General features: G+C 39.0%; 1 pseudogene; it reads right to left on the bottom strand.

Annotated features, from left to right (window-relative positions):
• The window catches only part of LOC117033341 (uncharacterized), a 132,255-nt pseudogene that overhangs the window by 95,748 nt on the left and 15,708 nt on the right, over positions 1-20,799 (bottom strand).

The following is a 20,799-nucleotide window of genomic DNA, read 5'->3' as shown; positions in this document are numbered from 1 at the left end:
AATGTGTGTGGTTGAAGCGATGTGTTTTGTTGATCATACTAAAGGAAAGACTCAATTATTTTTCTATTCTATTTCAAAGATAATATTCTAAAATTGTTGTCATATAAAAGACAATCAAAGAATATGCCAAGAAAAGGATAAAAGTATTATGAGCAAAAACAATTAACTAAAAGTATTTTTCTAGATTTTGTGATGTTTGTGGTATGTCAGCTTTTACAAATGTGCAATTTGTTGTGATTTTTCTCATTTTAAGTCAGAATTCATTTTTGTTCCTAATTTTGTATAGTTTTTCTTAAAAGATACTCCTCAAATTATATAAATTGTAGGCCCCATAAAATCAGGATGTATCTATAATTTCCTACCTAGAGTTGTTGAGGCACCCAAAGAGGCTGCAGAAGTTCTGAGACGATTGTGTCCCAAAGGGGTCTGTGCTCAGGAGGACAGAAATAAAAGGAAGGATAAAATCTTGAATTGGCTTGAAACTAAAAGTTTTTGAGCAACCTTGAATTGGCAACAGTATGTTTTCAACCATTAGTGGAAATACAGTCTTGACAACTCAATTTAGTTCGGTGACAGGGGAAAAAAAGAAAAGTATGCATTGGAATTCTGGAATCAGTGACTTAAAAACATTCATCCAACTCCATGAGTGCTGTTGTTTTCCTCCACAATCATCAAGTCAAGCTCCAGGGGAAGAGATTGCACAGTAGGGTTCCCTTCAGTGGGATGTCACTGTGAACACATGGGTTAGGAGGGATCTGTATGAAAGAAGTGCCGGTGGCTTTGGATTTTCTGCTGTTGTGTATTTTTTCAAAATTCCTTCTTGAGTCTTTTAATGAAAAATTCAAGAGCCATAGAGGGACCGCTGTTCACTGCCATTTTGAACTGGAGGTTGAGGCCACTGGATTTCTTTTAACTGAACTGAGACACAAATACTCATCAAAGCCACTCATTTCTTGGGGCTCAGGCCTGACATCAAAAGCTGCAAAGGAGACATGAGGTAGCTACCTGGTCAGATCTGACAAAGGGTGATTGCCCTCTGGTTTACCAGTCTCTCTCCCTAATCTTGTCAGGAGCCTAACAACACATTTTCTCCTATTTCTGATGCAGTCATGTTTTCTGAGCTCAGCTTATTGAATCAGTGTTTTCATTCCTTTCCTAGTTACATGTTACTAATTCTCCAAAAGGTATGGCAAGGTTAAATCTGGAAATGTGTCCTCAAGCAACAATGTCATAAAGGGTCGTGTTAACTGCAAAATAAATATGCCTTCAGCCTGTGTAAAGAGAAAAATGTCAAGCTTTTCCTTTATTTCCTAGAAAGACCAGAACCCCTGGGGGAAATGAGCCTAGTTCAAGCAGACATTTTTCATTAGGTAAAAATAATTATCTGAAGTGCATCTTGTTTCTAAAAGCAAGAGATGCCAAGTGCCTTAATAATACTCTGGATGTAATCCAGAAGAAAAGGGGGGCGTCTTTTGGGGGGAGACCCTGATTTCCCTGGCCTTTGGGGTGTGACCAGGCTGGTAAATACACAGATATGTTACTTCTAAGGTTAGCTTTGAGCAGGAACAGAGAGCAGAGTAAAAAAATCAGCAAAGGAGAATTTGCAGCTTGCCCAAGCCTAAGGCATTTGGATTTCTGGTTGATGGGGGCTGCTGTGCCTGCTGTGCATGGAAGGAGAAAGCTGCCTGCCTCCTTCAGTGTCTCTGCAGCCCTCTTTTCTCAGCATCCAGCTGGGAAGACCACTCAGCAGATAGATACTCAATAGCATCCTGGGGCAGGCCACACGGGTGGTCCTCCAGGCCCTGTGAGCTTGGCAGCCTAATCAGTGCAGCGCCCCTGCTAAGGACGAGGGGCATTTGCCTTTGATGGCTCCTGTCCAGGATGGTTGTGCGGTGCTCTCCTGCCACGTAGGCCCCAAGAATCTCACTGCTCCTAGATTACACCATGCTCGTTGTGTGTGTTACTACTGCCTACTCCCTGACCCTCAGCACTCTTTAGTTTTACTTTTTCTTGATTTCTAGAGAAAACCCTCTGCTCTTGACAATCAGTTGTCAGATGACCTTGTTCTGAGACAGCACAGAGGGTCTTTGGAAATTGAAAAACTGCACCACTGTAGGGATCGACAACGTTTTCCTTAACAATATGCAATCCGACTACTGTCCTGCGCTCCATCTCAGCCCCCTTCTCTTTCCAGAGCTCTCTGTTTCTACAATGCCAGGTCTAGTAGAGCAGGATTAGCTGGTCATCCTTGCTTCTTATTTGAAAGATAGGAGCCCACTATGTAGAGAGGAAATACGTGGTATGGGCTAAAGCACACAAATTTTGGAAGCATCGATCTTGGACTTCAGACCAGGCCCTATCAGCCATTGCCTGGGAATTTGGTAGTTATTGAACCTCTGCGAACTTCAGTTCCCTATTTGTAAACTGGAACACAAATCCTTACAAGGAAGGGTCATTGAATTAGAGATAAAGCATGCACAGTGCTTACTAACATGCGGTACTTAGTAAAAGCAGTTTCTGCTTTATACCTGGGGAATACGTCCCAGGATTCCAGTGGATGTCTGAGGTCCTGGATGGTGCTGAACCCTATGTGTACTATATTTCTTCCTGTATATAAACACCTATGATAAAGTCTAATTTATAAACTCAGCACAGTAAGAGATTACCAACAGTAATTAACCAAAAAATAGAACAATTATAATAATATACTGTAATAAAAGTTATGTGAATGGCTTAGGGGCCATTATTAAGTAAAATAAGGGTTACTTGAACACAAGCACCGTGGCCAATCTGATAAATGAGCTGCTACCAAGTGACTAACAGGTAGGGAGTATATATAGTGTGGAGACGGTGGGCAACAGGATGATTCATATCCCAAACGGGACAGAGTGGGAGTTCATCACACTACTCAGAATGGCAAACAATTTAAAAATTAGGAATTACTTATTTCTGGAATTTTCCATTTAATATTTTCAGATCATGGTTAACCGCAGGTAACTGAAAAACCATGAATTAGGGGGGACTACTATAGGTGCTTAACAAGTGATTGGTATTATCATCACCAGCTGATGTGCATTGTTTCTTTTTTGGTGAAAATTAAGTAAGGTATGAAAGTGATTTGAATAGATTACTAAATAAGTTCTAAAATATTGTCCTGCTTTTTACATATAGTAATGTCACATGCATTACAGCAGCTTTTAATCTCTCATGGCATTCTGTGTATAACCCCTAAATATAATAGCAGATTTATTTAATTAATGCATGTGATAGCAGGGCTGTACATTTTGGGGGGTCATTTTGATCATTCTATTGCTAATTACAGAAGTCAGGCTATGGTACATTGTACTTTTTTTTGGTTGTAAGTGAAGGAAACTAAATATATGTACATATATATTACATATATGAGTTTATATATATAATTAAAATTATATATAATTATATGTAGAATTCTATGTGCGATACATGTATAATTATATATTTATAAAAATAGTATATATGTGTGTATACATATATATGTGGATATATACACATACATATACTATTTTTATAAATATATAAATATATATGTATACACATATACATATATATGTGGACATATACGTACATACATATATGTATGTATATGAAAGATACAGAGGTAGCTCACAAAACTTTAGAAGAGCTATGGGAACAAGGAACTAGGGTCTCAGCACCATTAGCCTTGTCATTGTCCAGTTCTTATCTCTTCTCCATACCGTAGGGACCACAGTCACTGGCCATGGCTGCCAGGCCACCATCAGCGGTAAAAACGTATATCTCCCCGTGTCTGCTTGGGTCATGGAATCATGCCAGGACAAATCACTTCACAGGGTGATGTGGGCTCACGATTGGCCAGGCCTGGTTTCACTGGCCACTTTGCTGTCCCGGGGAGCAAAAGCTCTTAATGGAAGAAGGGGTAAAGAAAGTTTGGTAGGCAGATAAATGCAGCTACCATAGTCTGTGACATTTCACTTCACAGCTGCCCAGGGCTTACACTAACCTTTATTCCCATACTCACAATTCCAGAATCCTCAACAGAACACAATGGTCCCAGGTGAAATCACATATGCATTTAGAACCACCTTCTGAAAGGGAGGTCACCCAAATCACATCCAGTTACTTCATCTAGCTCTAAGACCCCTGGGTGCTGTATGTGTTTGTTACGGCTTCTTTTAGTCTGTCAAGTTATAGCTAATTGATACATTTAACTAACCCCAATACACTAATTAATCAATAATGAAGGGAAAACAGGAAAACCACGATTATCTATAAAGGAGGAAACTGAAAATGCATGAGACGTGATGACAGGTCCATAGCGTATCCTCTTCTTCTGTGCTTGTCTGGCTTTGGGCCAGTCTGGCTTCTCTGAGTCTGGTCCTGGTGAGATTTCCTATATCCAGTGACCTCCAGGACTATGGCTAAGAAGCATGCAGAGATCATTCCTCTTCAGGGAGCTGCTTTAGCGGTCGCCTTCCTGCTGATTTTGGAAGCTGGGAATTGTTTTTAGGAGGAGAGTATCATGGGCTTTTTTCTAAGCTGGATTTTCTTTGTCAGTGTAACGTTCTTAAAACCCTACTAAGCTGCCAGTCTGTTCCATTCCTGGGAAAATATATAGCTGGTAACCAAAGCAATAAATTTAAAGATCATGATCCTTAACTCTGGACCGTAACCATTTCCTTGCAGTTTCCAGCTCTTAGCAACAGGCCTGGGGATTCTGCCCCTTGGACCAAACTTCAACCTGCTACTGCCATGGCACGGCCTAAAGCAATAGGCTGGCAGGGAGGCAGAGCCAGTCTCCTCCCCATCCCAGCATGTAACCCAATGGGGAGTATTTAACAGTGGGGAAGTTATCACCTCTCATAGGCCTAACATACACAGCAGGAAATGATTGGCAGGTTGGGGTCAAGGTCCAGTCATTTCTGCAGCAGCCAGATTCTTGTCTTACATCAAGTATCAGAAAGAAAAGGCACAGCAGGTGCCATAGTGGTGGGAGAGGGGCCAGGGACCAGGCTCTTCCACTTCCCAGGACAATCCTGTGCTCTACTTCAGGGACACTCTGTTTCCATTGTTGCCTGCTTTTACTCGCGCAGAGAATTTAACACTCGCCCTCACAGGTCCTGGATTACTAGTCACAGGAAAAAGGTCAGCTGCATTCTGCTCTCATTCTGTTTCTATCACATGGATCAACTTTGACAAAAAGCTTATTTCTTGCAGGATCTTCCTGGAGGCCAGAAGTGATATTTAGCCAGTTCATTTGTAGGACCAAAACTATTAAAACATTGAAAGAGCTATAGCCTTAAGCCTCTTTCCAGTCCCTTCAGTACCCTCCACCCTTCCCCGGTGCCCTGGCCCCTCCCCAGGACCTCCTAGAGGATACCACAACCAATAGCAAAAGCGTTGGTGTGGGGCCCAGCAGAGCCTCAGGGTCCAGCTCCATACCAGCATCCATTCTAATTGGTGGACCCAGGGATGTACCAGTTGTTAACCATATTTTGGATATCACCTTTGCTGAAAACCACAAGAAGTAGCCAATAATTTTTAATAATCTGACATTTCCTGCCAATGATTAACAGCTTAATCTTTTTTTTTTTTTGTAGAACATTAAATGGATCTCAGCCAGAATAGAATGAACCACAGTGCCTACATACTTCTTTCCACACCTCAAGTAAGCCAAGTTTTATATTTAAGGTCATATTTTAAGGTTTGTGATTTGAACACCTCACTTTAAGTTTGAAATTTTGTATGAATTCGTGTTTTTAATTGTAAAAGTAACATAAGCCAAGTCTGTCCAATTCAGGCGTTAAATACTATTTATTGGAAAGACACTAGTTCTCAGGGAATAAAAAATCAAGAAAATGACTCTAAGTTTTTAATAACATGCCAGAAAATTTGTATTCAAAAGAGTGTTGCATTTTAACGTGGTCACTTTGAAAGACTTTTTGTTTATTTCAACCACACCATCATCGCTCAGACTTTATTTTTGGACTACATTTGAATTGGTTTCAGAATCTATATTGCGTTCTTTTGAATATCTGAATTATACCAAATTTTTGCCCTTTGAAAGAAGATTTGATTCTCTTAGAAAATCATTTGAAATCACATCTAGTCAATGAGGTAACTTATCAAGGTGAGTAATACTGGTGTAGGTAATGATTTTTTTTTTTTTTAAGTTTCTTTTGTGACAGAGACTGGAAAGTAGGACAAATTTTTCTCTCCTTAATATTGCCTAAGGTTCTTCTTCTTTTTGCCTAGTGAATTGCTAACAAGTTGATAATAATTGGTTAATAATTGGCTAACAATCACCATACAATTGTAACTGGCCCAAAAAGAGAATGTGTGCCAAGGAAAAAGTAAATTTCAGAGTCCGGCTCAAATAGGCATGGAATTGGGGAAGGGAGTGATTAAGGGATTAAGGCAATAACTAAAGATTGTAATTCTGCCTAAGAGACCAATTTACCCAGAAGATAGGAGAGTTGTAGAGAAAACCATCATCTCCCAGGAGTGTGTTGTACTAAGAGAATATGGTTCAGGCCGAAGGAGCTTTGGAGTAAAGTAGACCTGAGTTCAAATCCTGCCTTCTCCATGTGACCTTGAGCAAGTTACATTTCCTTCCTGGGAGCCAGTAGTCCAATCCACAAAATGGGGAGGGATTTCTACACCTACCTTGTAAGTTGTTGTGAGAATTCCATGTGAATTCTTATTTTCAAAGCCTAGTGCAATGCTTAATACAGCATAAAGAAATAGCAATACTGTTGTCTCACCCTCAATGCCAGAAAGATTGTGTGCTAATTTACTCTTAGAGAAGGATTGAGGAAATATTAATTACAGTCCCATGTAGTAGCATAAAGAATCTCCAGATAAGAAACCATACAAAAGTAAATTCAGGAAGTTTAATATTCTACGCAGTCTAAGGTCAATAAAAATGTGTCAAAAGTATGATAAGTGTGAGGAGATAAGAAAAGAAATTGCTTCCTGGGTAAATACCTCTGCCTCCTTTCCTCTGTTTTTAGCCTCCCTAGCTTCCTGCCACTGCCTCTGATTTCCCTAATGACTGTTGCCTGCTCTCTGCCAGCCTCCAGGTAGACCCACAGTACTCACAGGAGCCCGGCAGGGGTCCTCTGGGTTCCCACAGAGTGTTAAATGATGTGGTGTTAAGAGACTACGCATGCACAGTGTTCAACTTCTGACTCCTGGGAGCTTCCGCTTTGTCAGTGAACACTCAAAACAGATGTCTTTTATTTTTAAATTCTGTTTCCTATAGCAACTAATTTACAAATATTTACTGTTTCTGAATCTTCAAATAATTCTCTTTACCTGAATTTTTCCTTAGGGCCTTCGTTTGCTAATTTTATTACATTGTAACTTTTTAGTTAACCACTGCTTTAGGGAGGTGCTATCCAGACCTGATACCTACCAGTATCCACAGAATTTCAGGGGGTGTTGTTTAAGAGGTACTGAGCCCCTGGGTGCTGGCAGCTCCCCTCTTTCAGCATGGACTCAGAGGCAACTTTGACAAGTAGTGCTCATGGCCCAAGTTCTTGGACTTAGCAGAAATCTCCAAAAGGAGCCCTGCTGGACTGAGATGGGCCTTCTCCCTTTCTGCCTCACAATTCTCTGAAGTGGAAGTCCTAAAGTATGGCTCGTCTTTTTTTCTATGTGGTACATGACGCTTCACAATTCCCAGGCTTTTCCTGAGATGACTGTGTCCCAGGACACAGTGAGACACAGCCAGTTCTCTCACCTGTGCCCTTTTCTCAAAGTTGGGTCTGAATGGAAATAGACATGCTGCTGTGTGGTGGGTGCAGGGGAGTGACAGGTACCCGACACTCCGAGGAAAGTTCCCATTACGTACGTGTGGTCAGTGGTGGGCTCCCTGGGTGTCTGTGCAAAGCGGCAGATGGTGGAGATAAGGTAAGGCAGGGTATGTGCATCTCAGTATTGTGCTTCTCAATCTAACATCCATTGATAAGGTAGGGAGTCACTAGAAATTTGCCATATAAGGAGTTTGTCATATAAGTTTCTCCTATCTCCGTACTCAGTGCCTTTGCTAGTTTTTTCCCCTTGTTATATATCTCCTTGGGTATTAAGATATAATGATGAGAGAAGACAAAGAAAGCAGTAGTAGTTTCTACCATGTCATAATGTAAGACTTTAATTTAAAATTTGTTTCCTTTGGTTGGTCTGGAGTTTTTCTCTGCTAATCTCCCAGTTTCTGCCTGAGAATGAGGCACCACATCTCAGTAATTACAAAGGGCTCTGGCTCACCACAGTCTCCTCTAACATGACCCAGGCTTCAGAGCTTCATGATACCTTTTGTTTATACACTAAGACCTGGTTGAAAACAAAGGCCATTCATTATACAGAGGATGTTTTGCTCTGGATAATGACAGTGCACAGACAGATTGGGATGTTTATCAGCCATGAGACCTTTACGGTTGATCAATTATGATATATTTTGGATAAATGATTTTTAAAAACTTGTGTCCATGAACTCATGATAAAATGACTCCAGGCCTGTTATAAGAAATTTGTTCAATTCTGCTATTGTATATGCTTGCTTGAGACCCACATAATCTTTGGGTATAAGGTAGTTTTCTTCTGAAAAAGCTCTCTTAGAGTTTATTCTGCACCAGCTTATTTATCTTCTAAGCAAAAATGAGCTAAGCATCCAAGAATCTGCTAAGCACCTTCACAATGGTCCATTCAAATCCACAGGCTCTCAGACATTAACCCATCCTCACAAGAGTCTGCGTGACATAGCTCATCAAATGCCTGGCAACAGGATGAAGCCATCTGGTGAAGGGTGTATTGTGATTATAACCCATATAAATTTGCCTTCTCATCAACAACAAAACTATCATCTCCCATACCCTTATAATCAGTCATGAAACACTAGAGAAGAACGATGAAAAATAAACAGATCTGACCACCAGGGGTGGGGGTTTTGGATGTGTGTATTTTGTTGTTGTTTTTAAGTTGGTAGCACTCAGTCACACTCACCTCTGAGATAAGAACAAACTTACCTTATGGAAAATTCCTCAGGCCTTAAAGACCAGTATGTCTCAGCTCCTCGTTTTCTAGCTGCTGGGCACATGGAATACTCTGGGCCACCGTTATACCTCACTCGCTGCAGGAAACTCTTCAACACTGAAGACAAATGTGTTCAACAGGAATTCCACAGAACAACACCTCCTCAATGTGCGGCGGACTTCCAGGCATCCGCATACCCAATGGAAATGTCAAGAATCACAAAGCCATGCGGAAGAGTGAGTGACCTGTCAGTGCCGATTTCACCAGAGTTCTGAGCAGATTGCCTTTGCCACCCCCCATTCCTGTGCAAACACTGCTCCAATCATGGGCCTACACACTATGCAGATAAACCATTATTCTCGGTGTTAGCTGTGCATTGAGATCTCCCTATGCCTGAGTCTCACCCGAGTCTTTTCCCTCATTTAATTTATCGTACAACAACCTTGACTGCACAAGAGTAGTTAGCAGACCAGCAACAGCAGGTCATACAGGAGCTTGCTGGGCAGGCAGACCTACTGACTCAGAATCTTCATTTTTACAAGACCTCCTGAGGATTTGTTTTCATGTTACTGTTTGAGACTCAGATAGGTTGAGTTCTGGTTCCTAAAACGTGCTAACCATCAAATCACTGGGGGAGCCCAGACTTATAACATCAGAATCTCCAAGGGTGGAGCCTGGAAACCCCTATTTATAATAAGCTGTCTAGGTGCTTTATATTCTACCAAAGGGACACAAGTTTATGGACAGCAGAATACTCCAATAGCTCCCACGTGCCCTTGCTGAAAAGAATCACCTGGAGGAAGAGGCTTATTAAAAAATATTAAAAAATAAAAATTCCCAGGTCACTTCCTAGAGATCCTAATTAATTCCTAGAGGTTCAACTGGGGCTTGGGAGGGGGACATGAGGATCTGTGTCCCCTCCCCTGACACATACACACATGAGTCATTCTGGCAAAATTTGGGAAACATACGAGTGGTTTATAGCAGTGGCTCTTAAATGTTGGTATGCATTGGAATTATCTTGAGAACCTGCTGTTGATTCCCGGAACCTGTGAAAATAAAGACCACCCAAGTGAGAACAAGCAAAGGCTGTTTATTCAGAGCTTGCATAGCAAGGGAGTCAAACGCCATCACTTGCATTTTGCCAAAAACATGGCAGGCAGGGCCATGTAAAATGTTATAAGCAGTGAAAAAGGAAAGGGTTCTGGTGTGCCCTGTTGGCATGGGGAAGCTGGAGACCATCTAAACAGAAGTGGGGCATGCTATGAGATTAGTTAGGTGAGCATATTTGGCTTTCTCTTGTTAGTGCTAAGTTGGAAACGGAGAAAAATTAGGGAAGCTGGCAGTTAATTGATCAAATCCTGGCTGTTTTGGGCTGATTGCTACAGAGGTTGTGGTTTGGCTTCATGGATTGGTTGCTGTAGAGGTCGTGGGTCCTAGTTCTATTTTTATATATGGCCTGGCCATTGTCAGTTCGTTGGTTTGAGTCTCTCAACACCCACTACATAGAATTACAAAATAGAAACAATGGAATGAGGACTGGACATCGATGTTTTAATAAGCTCCCCAGGTTCTCAAATTTGTAAACCACCCATCTAGAGATATTGTGACTTTTTGCTAACTGTCCTAACCCATTTTCAAAGGAGTCAGGTAGTTTTTACTCCAACTCTGATCCCACACACCACTTGAAACAAGAACTTCACAGTCAGAAGGGACTTCTCAGCAGCTTCTCACCATTTATACCACATCTTTAGCTCTATTGTGGGTGGTGCACGTGATGATGCCTGAATTGTAGGGTTGTTGCCCATTTTCTTTTGGGTGGGACGGGGGAGAGATATATTGGAATAAAGACATCAGGACGCCTTTCAATGAATCTCATCTAAAGACTAGATATGGGGTTCTCCACCAGATAATGATATTAGAATCTCCTAGACAATTTCTACAATCAGATGAAGATTCTAGAGGGCAGGCATCCCAGAATTGTCCATGTGGAAGAGGTGTACTTTGAAAAATCTAACTGACAATTCAGGTATTCCTCTACACCCCTTTGTTGAGAACCACTGATGTAGAGAATGTAATAATTTGGGGGCTGCAAACTCCGGTGCCTACGTGGGCCATGAGGGCAACATAAGTTAGGAGCATGGCTGAATACCTTCAGTTGTCTTCTTTTGACATAAAGCCAACTTGTTTGCTTATTCAACATATGGATATTCTTTTGACTTGCACAAATAAACATGGTCTGTCCTTTGTCTTGGGGGAAAAGAAACAGTTCTTAGCCCGCCTTTTATTTTCCCACTTTCAAGATCTGATATTTTGCCATTACTAAGAACACCTTGAGCGTGATGATAAATAACAAGTGAAACTCAATGTCAAGATAAGAGCTGTGAATGATGGACAGATTCAGGGGGTGGGGGGTCGGACAACTGCTACTCAGTTCTAGACAATTAGTTTGTGGGAAGTACAGACCATTGTCGTCTTATCTGATTTCATCTTATTCCGATTTTTCTAGAAAGCTAAGAATAAGAGTCTTTAATATGAAAGCACCTGATCTTTAAATGTTGCCTCAATTACTTTTTAAGACTATACATGGTAAACAAACAAGTCTGATGCGCTGGACACAGACCCCAAGCCACCAAGTTTGCAACCATGGCATTACAGCATCACTTGTAAACAAGAGGTTAGCACAGGATGTAGTTCTTGCTAAAGGCACCAAAATGTTCCCCAAAGAAACACACACCAAGAGCAGGACCGCATCAACCTCCATCTCCATCTACAGTTATCATTTTCATAGGGAAACTCAACCTGCTTCAACATGTCATCAGAAAGTAAAGATGTCAACCAAATCTACTCATAGCCGCCTTTTCAATGATGAGCTCCATCTCCCTTTCCTTTCCCTTTTGTCCTCTTTAACTTATAAAACCCAGTAGCTGGGTAGCTTATATAGGAAAAGTACAGGAATGGGAAGTGCCTGGTTGCTAAGTTGTTTATCTCTCACTACCGTAGTTACATTGTTTATGTCTTTAATTTAACATGGATGGAGAATCAGCAGCTTCTAATTCTTCTCTGGGTTAAAGTAAAAAAGTGTTTACCTTTCCAAGAGCTTTCAGCTTTATTTGGAATCAATGGACTCACATTTGGGTCGTGACTGGGGGGTTGTTGATTTGGAGAGTCAGAAAGGAAGGGTGGAGAAATTTTTAAATATTTTCATGAGATCTTTCTATACGAAAAAGATGTTGGAATTAATTGCTGAAGATTTCTAGTCTCCAGAATTAATCAGAGTCAAGCAAAAGTGGGCTTGTAAAGGTAGAGGTGGGTGGCTTAATGAGACTAATAGTTTTTGGTGGAGTGCTTGATTAAAATTGATATTTTGAGTAAAACAGTTGATTCACTTAAGCAATACTTTGACAGGTAATATCTGTTTCTTAAAAATCACTGATGTAAATCTGAATAATAGTTGCAATTAATTCCCAAGTAGTGAAATAGATTCCAAAGTAGTGAAATATAAATTGGAATCTCTCTCCACCAACCTTCATGGAAATGTTGGGAAAAACGTTCCTCACCAGTACCTTCTCTTTTTTCCCCCATATATTTCTGTAATGCAGGTATATAAACTGCATGGTTCAACGCATGGATGGACCACTAGCTCCAAGACCACTGAAGCCAGCAGTCAGGCGAGCCACAATTCTAAAATGAAGTGATACATAACAAAAGGCTGGGTGCCTGACAGAGGTGATAAGCTATATTAGCTAAAATCTTACCTGGCTAAATATATTTTACCCAGGAGTTGTCTGGTTTGAAAAATGACATGTAATGAATTCCTAATTTTAAAAATAAAAATGGGGTATACTATCTTTATTAGTAGTAAATTAATCTATTCTCATCTTCATTAAAACATTTGAATAAATATCTGTATATAGAAAGTGCCTTGGTATACTTCCTCAACATTTAATTGAATGTAGTTTCATAGAATCACTGGGGCCGATAATGATGCAGCCTTCTGAAACTCAGCATTGGAAATGGTGAGACAGTGAAGAATAGGGTGTGGTGATTTTTCAGAATTAAATATGTTTATAAGCATTGATTTATCAAACCAAGGCTTCAAATTTAAGAGGCCTAACAATGAAATGACTCACGTAAGAACTTTTAGAAACTGAGGGGAAAATGCTAATGAAACTGTAGAGGAAAAACAAAATAGATTAGAATAATGGCACTCTAAGATGGTTCAGATAGACTGAAGGCATTAAAGAACAATGAGAACTGAGAAGAATCATCGAATGCAGTTCTCAGAAAGAGAACCAGTTATGAATAATCAACAAGCTATAATCAACAGAAACAATGTGCTGAAAGAGCAAACAGTGAGGTGAATTTGAACTTGGAGAATGTTCTCCTATCACATGAACTGTGCACTTCAAAATCTGATACAAATATGTTTGTCTTATTCAAAAGAACATCCGATTTGCTTAGTTTCTTCAATGATCAAGTCACAAAGGCAGACTTTTGAAGGAATTTGCTGAAACCTATAATTAACTTTCCATTCTGTGATGCTTTTTCAAGAGTTGTCATTTGGCTTCCTTGGGAGTTGTAACTGAGGAAAGCAAGGCAGTTCTTCGAGTAGACAGTGAAATTATATATATAAACTTAAATGTAATTTGTTGATGTGTTATTGATAGCCATTAAGTTCAGTCAGAATGGATTATGTTACATCAGGGAGAGCTAGTGCAAGCACATCCATTCAAAAGGATGCCAAATTACCAGCTCACCTGGGGGACTCCATGAATTATCTCACTGTGTTCTGCACTAACTTTCCTCCTAACTCTTCCCTCCTTTTATTCATCTCCTTCCATTCCAATTTTACTGGGTTCTGAAACTTTAGACCCCACTCTCTGTGTGCCTTCTTCTCTCTTCTGTGGCACAGTTGTGCCTCAGTTTCCCCATCTCCAGCAAGCCCTTGGATTTGTTGGCCTGATGGCCTTCCTGCCTCCTGAAGAAGATTCTGTGGCAGGGGGATGGGGGGAAGGAGCAAGAAGGGAAGGAACAAACTGTGAACACAAGTCTATTTTGTGTCTCTGAGGAGCAATATGAAACAAGAGATTTGGGTATTTGTGAGACGAGGATATGAGGTGTTTATTACTGATTTCTTATTTAAATTGATGTTTTCCTTATTTAACTAGCTTTTTTTGTTTGTTTTTCCCCTTATTAAGTTGTATTAGTTGCTTGCAGGAATGGGATGGAAGTGTAGAGGACATACTGGAAAGTTCTATCAGATAGTTTCCCATGTCTCTAGACTAGGACAGGAGTTAAATGCAAAACCCTAAAATGGCAAGGCCCCAAGATATCTCTGACCAAAGGTCACTGACTTTTTGTCTGCCTCTGCAGTGAAGCTTGTTAGATGAAGGTACTGAATGCTCACTGAGAGTCCTGGAGTACACCACAAGTAACTTGACCACCAGCAGACCAAGATATCAGGTCAAATCAACACACAGCTATTGACATAAAACAAACCTTTTTAACATTAGCAAATCTTTAAAATTAAAAAAAAATTATGGTTATGATGCTTTAACTCCATCACAGGCTGCCTCGTGGTTTTTTTTTGTTATACTGCAAGCATGTGTCTAAACACCTCTCGGTTTGCCCTTTTGAATTTCTGAGGCACCATTAAAAAAAAGTACAAAAGGCATCATGATCCATTGTGGAAGGCATCCCTTTTTTCTTTTTTTTTTTTTTTGTAATTTTGATTACTCTTCCATATAGGAAGTAATATTCAAGATGAAGCTCTTATCTTTTTCCTGTAGCTTACAGCTGCTTGGTAGTTGTGTTACTTTTTTATGGATGTTTGCAACATTTTCCTTAGACTAAACTAACTTTTCATCCTTAAGTAGACCTATTAATAGTAATAAAAGTCCATATTTAAATAGACTTTTTTTTCAGGAATTGGAAAATGAATTCCAAACCTGTGCTTTGGTTCTTTGCTCTTGATTGTACAGATGGGACCAATTAGTCCCTCTAGCCATGGGGAGGAGCACATTTTCCTTTACTCCCTAAACACTTCTCATTCAAGTTAGTTTTGAAATGGCAGATTCTGCTGGCTGCTGTAGCTTGCAGGCCACTTTTCCACTGACACGGGGGAATATGAGAAGTAGAAATAATACAAAAAGCAACCTATCTCTGGGTATCCATTTATTCAATATCAAAGCTTAGCCCAAAACAAAATGGTTAAATAATCATGCTTTTAGGTCCTGTCTAATTGCTGCACTCTACTCTTGTCTCATAGTAACATGCTCTTGGATGATGTTCGTAGGCCATTTCTCTGTGCTGAGGATCCCGCCTAGATCTGCTCCCTCAGCACCAGCTCCATGTGTCCAGCCTAGTTCTCCTTCCACACTCTGGGGGAAGCGGGAGTGTTCCCAAAAGACAGTTATCTAATACAGTGGTTGTTTATAAGATGTTGATGCCTGAAGTCTCCCAACAGGATTTCAGTTTTAACAAAGGCATCCTTACTCTAAAGGAGTTTAAGGCCAATTGAGGAAATACTCTTTTCAGGGCAGCAGAGGGACTCTTTATGACCTTTCCATAATCCCATGCAACTGAAAGTGTATTCCACTTGCACCCATCCTTTAATTGGTGCCTTTTCATCTAGAGTGGATGTGAAGACTTCCTTGTGCATTTCAGGCCACCCTCAGAGCCTTCCTTCTCTGACGCTCTCTACCAACCATCACTGGGACCATTCCTCCAGTATGGAGGTGACCATGTTCCACATTCTTTACCTCAGACACACTCCCATTTTCTGAGCGCCCACTTCGTGTCAGGAGCATGTAAGACACTAGGAATGGAACAAGAATAAAAATAGCTCCTGTTCCCAAGCAGCTCAGTGTATAGTGAATGAGGCAAATGTGGAAACAAATTATTGCAGTGTACTAAGTATCATAATAGGGCTTGGACCAGGGCTTACTTCTGCGTGAAGAGGTTCGGGAAATGTTCCCTGTGGAGCTTTCATTGCCTGCTTCATTGTTTTCTGTTTTGTTTATGTCAGTACTATCTTCCCAAGTAGATTATAAACTGTCATTTTTGTCCCTCTTAGTCCTTAGCACAACACTTCTCATGTACTAGTCACTCAATAAATGTTTGTCGATGTATTGAATGACTTTAACTAAACATCTCTCTGCCCAACTTTTCATTAACCACCTCTTGAGAATCAAAGTACAGCGATGAGAAAGCATTGCCCAAGGGGTAAAGTCTAACTATGATTTCCAACACAGCCTTAGCTCATTTAGTGTTTCAATTCTGATGACTCCCCATGCTGTCCCACATTGCCCACCACACACTTCCACAGACAATGCACCTACATTGTTCTGACATGCTGAAATGTGGAACAATTTGAAAATGAGGAAATTGCATCTCAAGACTAAATAAATAAAACCAGCTCTCATCAGCTCATCATCCCCTACCCCTGCAATTCCCCCAGGGGGTGGCTCTCCAGCATTTGTCATAAACAGAATGGAGGTCATTAAAGCCTGGCAAAACCTAACAACATATCTAATTATAGGTTTGAAATCACAGAGTCAAGCAGTAACGACAGGGCATGCTGAGTTTAGTTACTTCTGAACACACTTTATTGCTTTGCTTGGGTAAATTATTCCCCATACTTAAAAAGAAATGATTTGTTGCATGGTCTCCAAAGAGGCAGTCAGTAGGACAGCATCCTCAGGCAGAAATAGAGTTTTTGAAGTTTTCTAAATGAGTTCTTTAACACAGTTGAATGCAAAGTGCAACCTTTACCAGCAGGCAAAACAAACCTTAAGGTCATCTGTAAAGAGTGTTTGACAATTTACATTTACAGTAATCCCCCCTTGTCCACGGGGGATAAATTCCAAGACCCCCAGTGGATGAGTGAAATTGCAGATACTACGGAACTCTCTGTATATTGTTTTTTCCTATAAATACTGTACACACCTTTTCACTTAAAGAAAGAACTTCATGGCTTCTCTTTGGCATATCTGAATTGTCCAGCATCACTGCTGTGGCATTGTGGGGCCATTATTAAGTAAAATAAGGGTTACTTGAACGCCACCACTATGGCCCATGTGATAACCTCGATGGCTACTAAATGACTAAGGGGCACGGAGTGTATAAAGTGTGAACACTCTGGACCGAAGGGATGATTCACATCGTGGACAGGGTGGAGCTGGATGGCGTGAGATTTCAGAACGGTGAACAATTTAAAACTTACGAATTGTTTATTTCTGGAATTTTCCATTTAATATTTTTAGATCACGGTTGACAGTAGGGTAACTGAAACAGCGGAAAGTGAAACCGCAGATAAGAGGGGACTATTGTACCTCAGAAATCTGTCTCCCTCTTCAAGTTCTTACCAGCAGTGAGAGAGCTGCCAATATTTTTTTAAATTGGTGAAGGAAACAGTAATTTGGTCAGCAGAAAAGAAAATGAGTAAAATTATGGTTATGACTTCTATTTGTGCTTTGTTTCAGGAAAAAATTATATTTATGTATATAATATAAAAAATTATATATATTACATAATAATATACAGTACATTATATATAATATATGTTAAATATATATTATATAATAATAATAAATTATACATATATAATACATATACATAATATATGTTTTGTTCTATGCCTTTTTAAAGTAGTTCAGAACATGAAAACCTTGTAACAATGTCTATGTTGCTGTTAGGAAATATAAGATATAAAAGTTCAAGCACATTTTCAAGACTTATTGATTGACCTTTTTAAATTAATAAAACAAGAACATGTCACTTAAAGCAATCATACTGATATAAAAATGTATAATTTGCTATTTTTTATATCAGAATAGAATTGGATCTTTTTAATAGTGCACATAGATTACTGGTTAATTAAAAATATTTTTTAAATCCATTAAATAAAAATAATTATTTTCAAGAGGATTTTTATCTTGTAAGACAAATCATTTTATTAGCCTTCTTTCCAAAATGTTATTACATATTCTAGCTCTTTTATTCCTTCAAAAGAAAAATCTAAGTATATTGTTAAATTTCTAAAATCTCCTTTAGACTTTCCACTGAAAAGTATTATAGGTAATTATTAATTTGGGGGACATTGTGAACTTTATAAAATTAAATCATTTCATCCACTTCTGTGCTGTACTTTTAATTCCAAGCTTTTTGTTTTAGTTTTATTCATATAGGTCCTACACAAGTCTAACTGTTTATTTCTAAGTATTGTGATTTTCATATTTGAATGATTCTTTAACTTAATATCAGTCTACTAGTTGTACTGCCAGCATTCAGAAAGACATTAACCATAGTAGATAAATTCTTGCTGCTCTTCACCTGGGAGCACACTGCATAGAGGTGGTCAGATGAGAAGCAATTGGACCACAAATTAGAGCCTGCAGTTTAGAAAGTTTCCCTTGTCAATTCTGATTTGAAGTACTTATTTGAAACCACCATTTGATTGTTTGTTTTCGTGTGTGTGCTCGCGCACGCGTTTTGCTTCTCTATCCTTGTCATTTTATTACCTGTGGTATTTTTCTCCAGCTTGATTTTTACATATGCCTTCCATACCTCCATTTTGGCTTTTGCAGAAATTACTGCCCATCTACTTGAGATGCCTTCTTGGGACACCCGAACCAATGTTTATGTCCCACAGCCCGTTTAAAGTCAGACAGCCCAAACACAGCCTCCAAATTTGTGGACATCCAACCATCCATTTTCACTTTTTTTTTTTCGTAGCTTATTTTATTCATAAACACATTTGTAACTTATTTAATATACATTCATAAGTAAGATTTGATTGTAATTTCTTTTTTTGCTGCCTATAGGTTTTGTTCTTAGAGAAGACTTGTTTCTTAATTTAGAACGTGTACAATACTGTCATTTTCTGAACTATGAAACAATTCCCATGGTGTGGTTGATATTAAGTTCTTGGAAGTTTGAAATGACACTTATGAAATGTCAGCTAAATGTTGTACTTTGACACCTGTTCCAATTCTTTGCTGTTCATTCGTTCAATTTGGTCAATGTCTGCTCATTGCCGGAAACTGTATTAGGTATATTTGGGTTTCTACTTATTCTTGATTCAATGTGCAATAATTATTTTGTCCCAGAGAGTCATCAATTTCATTGAGATATTCAAATTAGTTGAAGTTGTGCATAATCTTTTTTTATAACTTTTGTATCTCCTTTAATTTCAATTTTATAATTCTCTTTTACTTTTGATTAAATTTGTTATATTTATGTATTCTATTGCTTATATTTAAATAATTTGTCCTGAATATCTCAATTCTGCTCCCCCCCATTTTAAAAGTATATTAGCTTCTGTTTTCATTATTTACATTTTCATGCATCTTTAGATTTTTTTTCTAATTTGTTAATCAACAGTATTAATTCTTTTCTTTAATAATAAAAGTACAGCAATGAATTTATCTTTGATAACTGTTCTGGATGTATTCCCATACATTTTTATATATAATTTTCTTTCTTTTTTTTAAATATAATTTTCTATGTTTTTATTTTATTAAGAAAATCCATAATTGTGGATTTTTTTATATTTTTGTTACAAACTTAATATATATTTATTAATTTCACATTCTTAGATGAAACAGACACATTTAGGCAAGCAAAAAACTCTCATACAGAGTCTGTGTGTCTTTTGGATTTGAGTAATAACAGTGATCATAATAATTTGAAATATTAAATACTTATTTGATTAAAATTAAGGTACAGATATTTATTGATGAAATGCACTCATCCTAAATTGCACTTTTAAGAATCCTATACCCTTGCATTGATTTTGTTGGTCTAATTGTGTAATCTATTAGTGGGGTTCAGGACATGCTACCCCAAAATATGGCACTTTGGAATATCAAATATTTTAAGTTGAAGGAGTGTGAGGAAACAATTGAAGCAGGAAGATCACTCTGACCTTCACTGCATGCCCTCCTTCCCCTCCCACATCCCCTGAAGTAGCTCATAAAACCATCATGTGAGAGGTGCCCTCCCTAACTGGGAAGAAAGAAGCATCCTTATCTCTGAAGATAAAGGGACACCTAGAACAAACAGACTTATTAAGTGTCCCCCAGTTTACTGCAACTTGCTTCACACTCTTTGACCTACCATATTTCTCTGCAACTGTTCACTCTTCATCAGACCTACCAAAAAATAGTCAGGTTTAATTGTCTCTTTACATCTTCATTTCCTAATGAAGGTTCCTGTGTCACATAAAATTTCCACTAAATCACTTTGAATGCTTTTCTCCAGTTAATCTGTCTGTGTCGATTTAATATTCAGACCCAGCCAGTGATCCTAAAAGGGTTGAGGAAAACATTTTCCTCCCCTGCATTATGAAAGCAAAATATTAAGCTGTATTCATCTTTTTTATTCTCCAAGACTTGCATCTTTTATAGGCATATTCATTTAAATAAATTTTAATTAAACACAAAATGCAGCCAGTAGACAATATCAACTTCAGGAACCTGGGTCACCTTTGGAAACCTCTGTCTGCGTTATAAACGTCAGAATAGTGGCTGTTACAAGTAATAGAAACTCAAATTGATTTGAGGAAATAGCGGGGTTCAGGGTAGGATCTGTGGGTTGAATGGACCATGGGCAAATATGCCAGGATCACAGACAATGTTATCAGGACCCTACCACCCTGTTCCACCTTCTGAATCTGCTTGCTTGTGTGTTGGCTTTGTTCTTCTGAAGCCTTTCTCCCCGTGCTGGGAATAGTGCCAATGGCAGCTG

The sequence above is a fragment of the Rhinolophus ferrumequinum genome, chromosome 13 (assembly GCF_004115265.2).
Source record: "Rhinolophus ferrumequinum isolate MPI-CBG mRhiFer1 chromosome 13, mRhiFer1_v1.p, whole genome shotgun sequence".
NCBI classification, from domain to species: Eukaryota; Metazoa; Chordata; class Mammalia; order Chiroptera; family Rhinolophidae; genus Rhinolophus; species Rhinolophus ferrumequinum.
The sequence above is the reverse complement of the archived record's forward strand: the minus strand, read 5'-3'. Positions and strand labels throughout refer to the sequence as shown.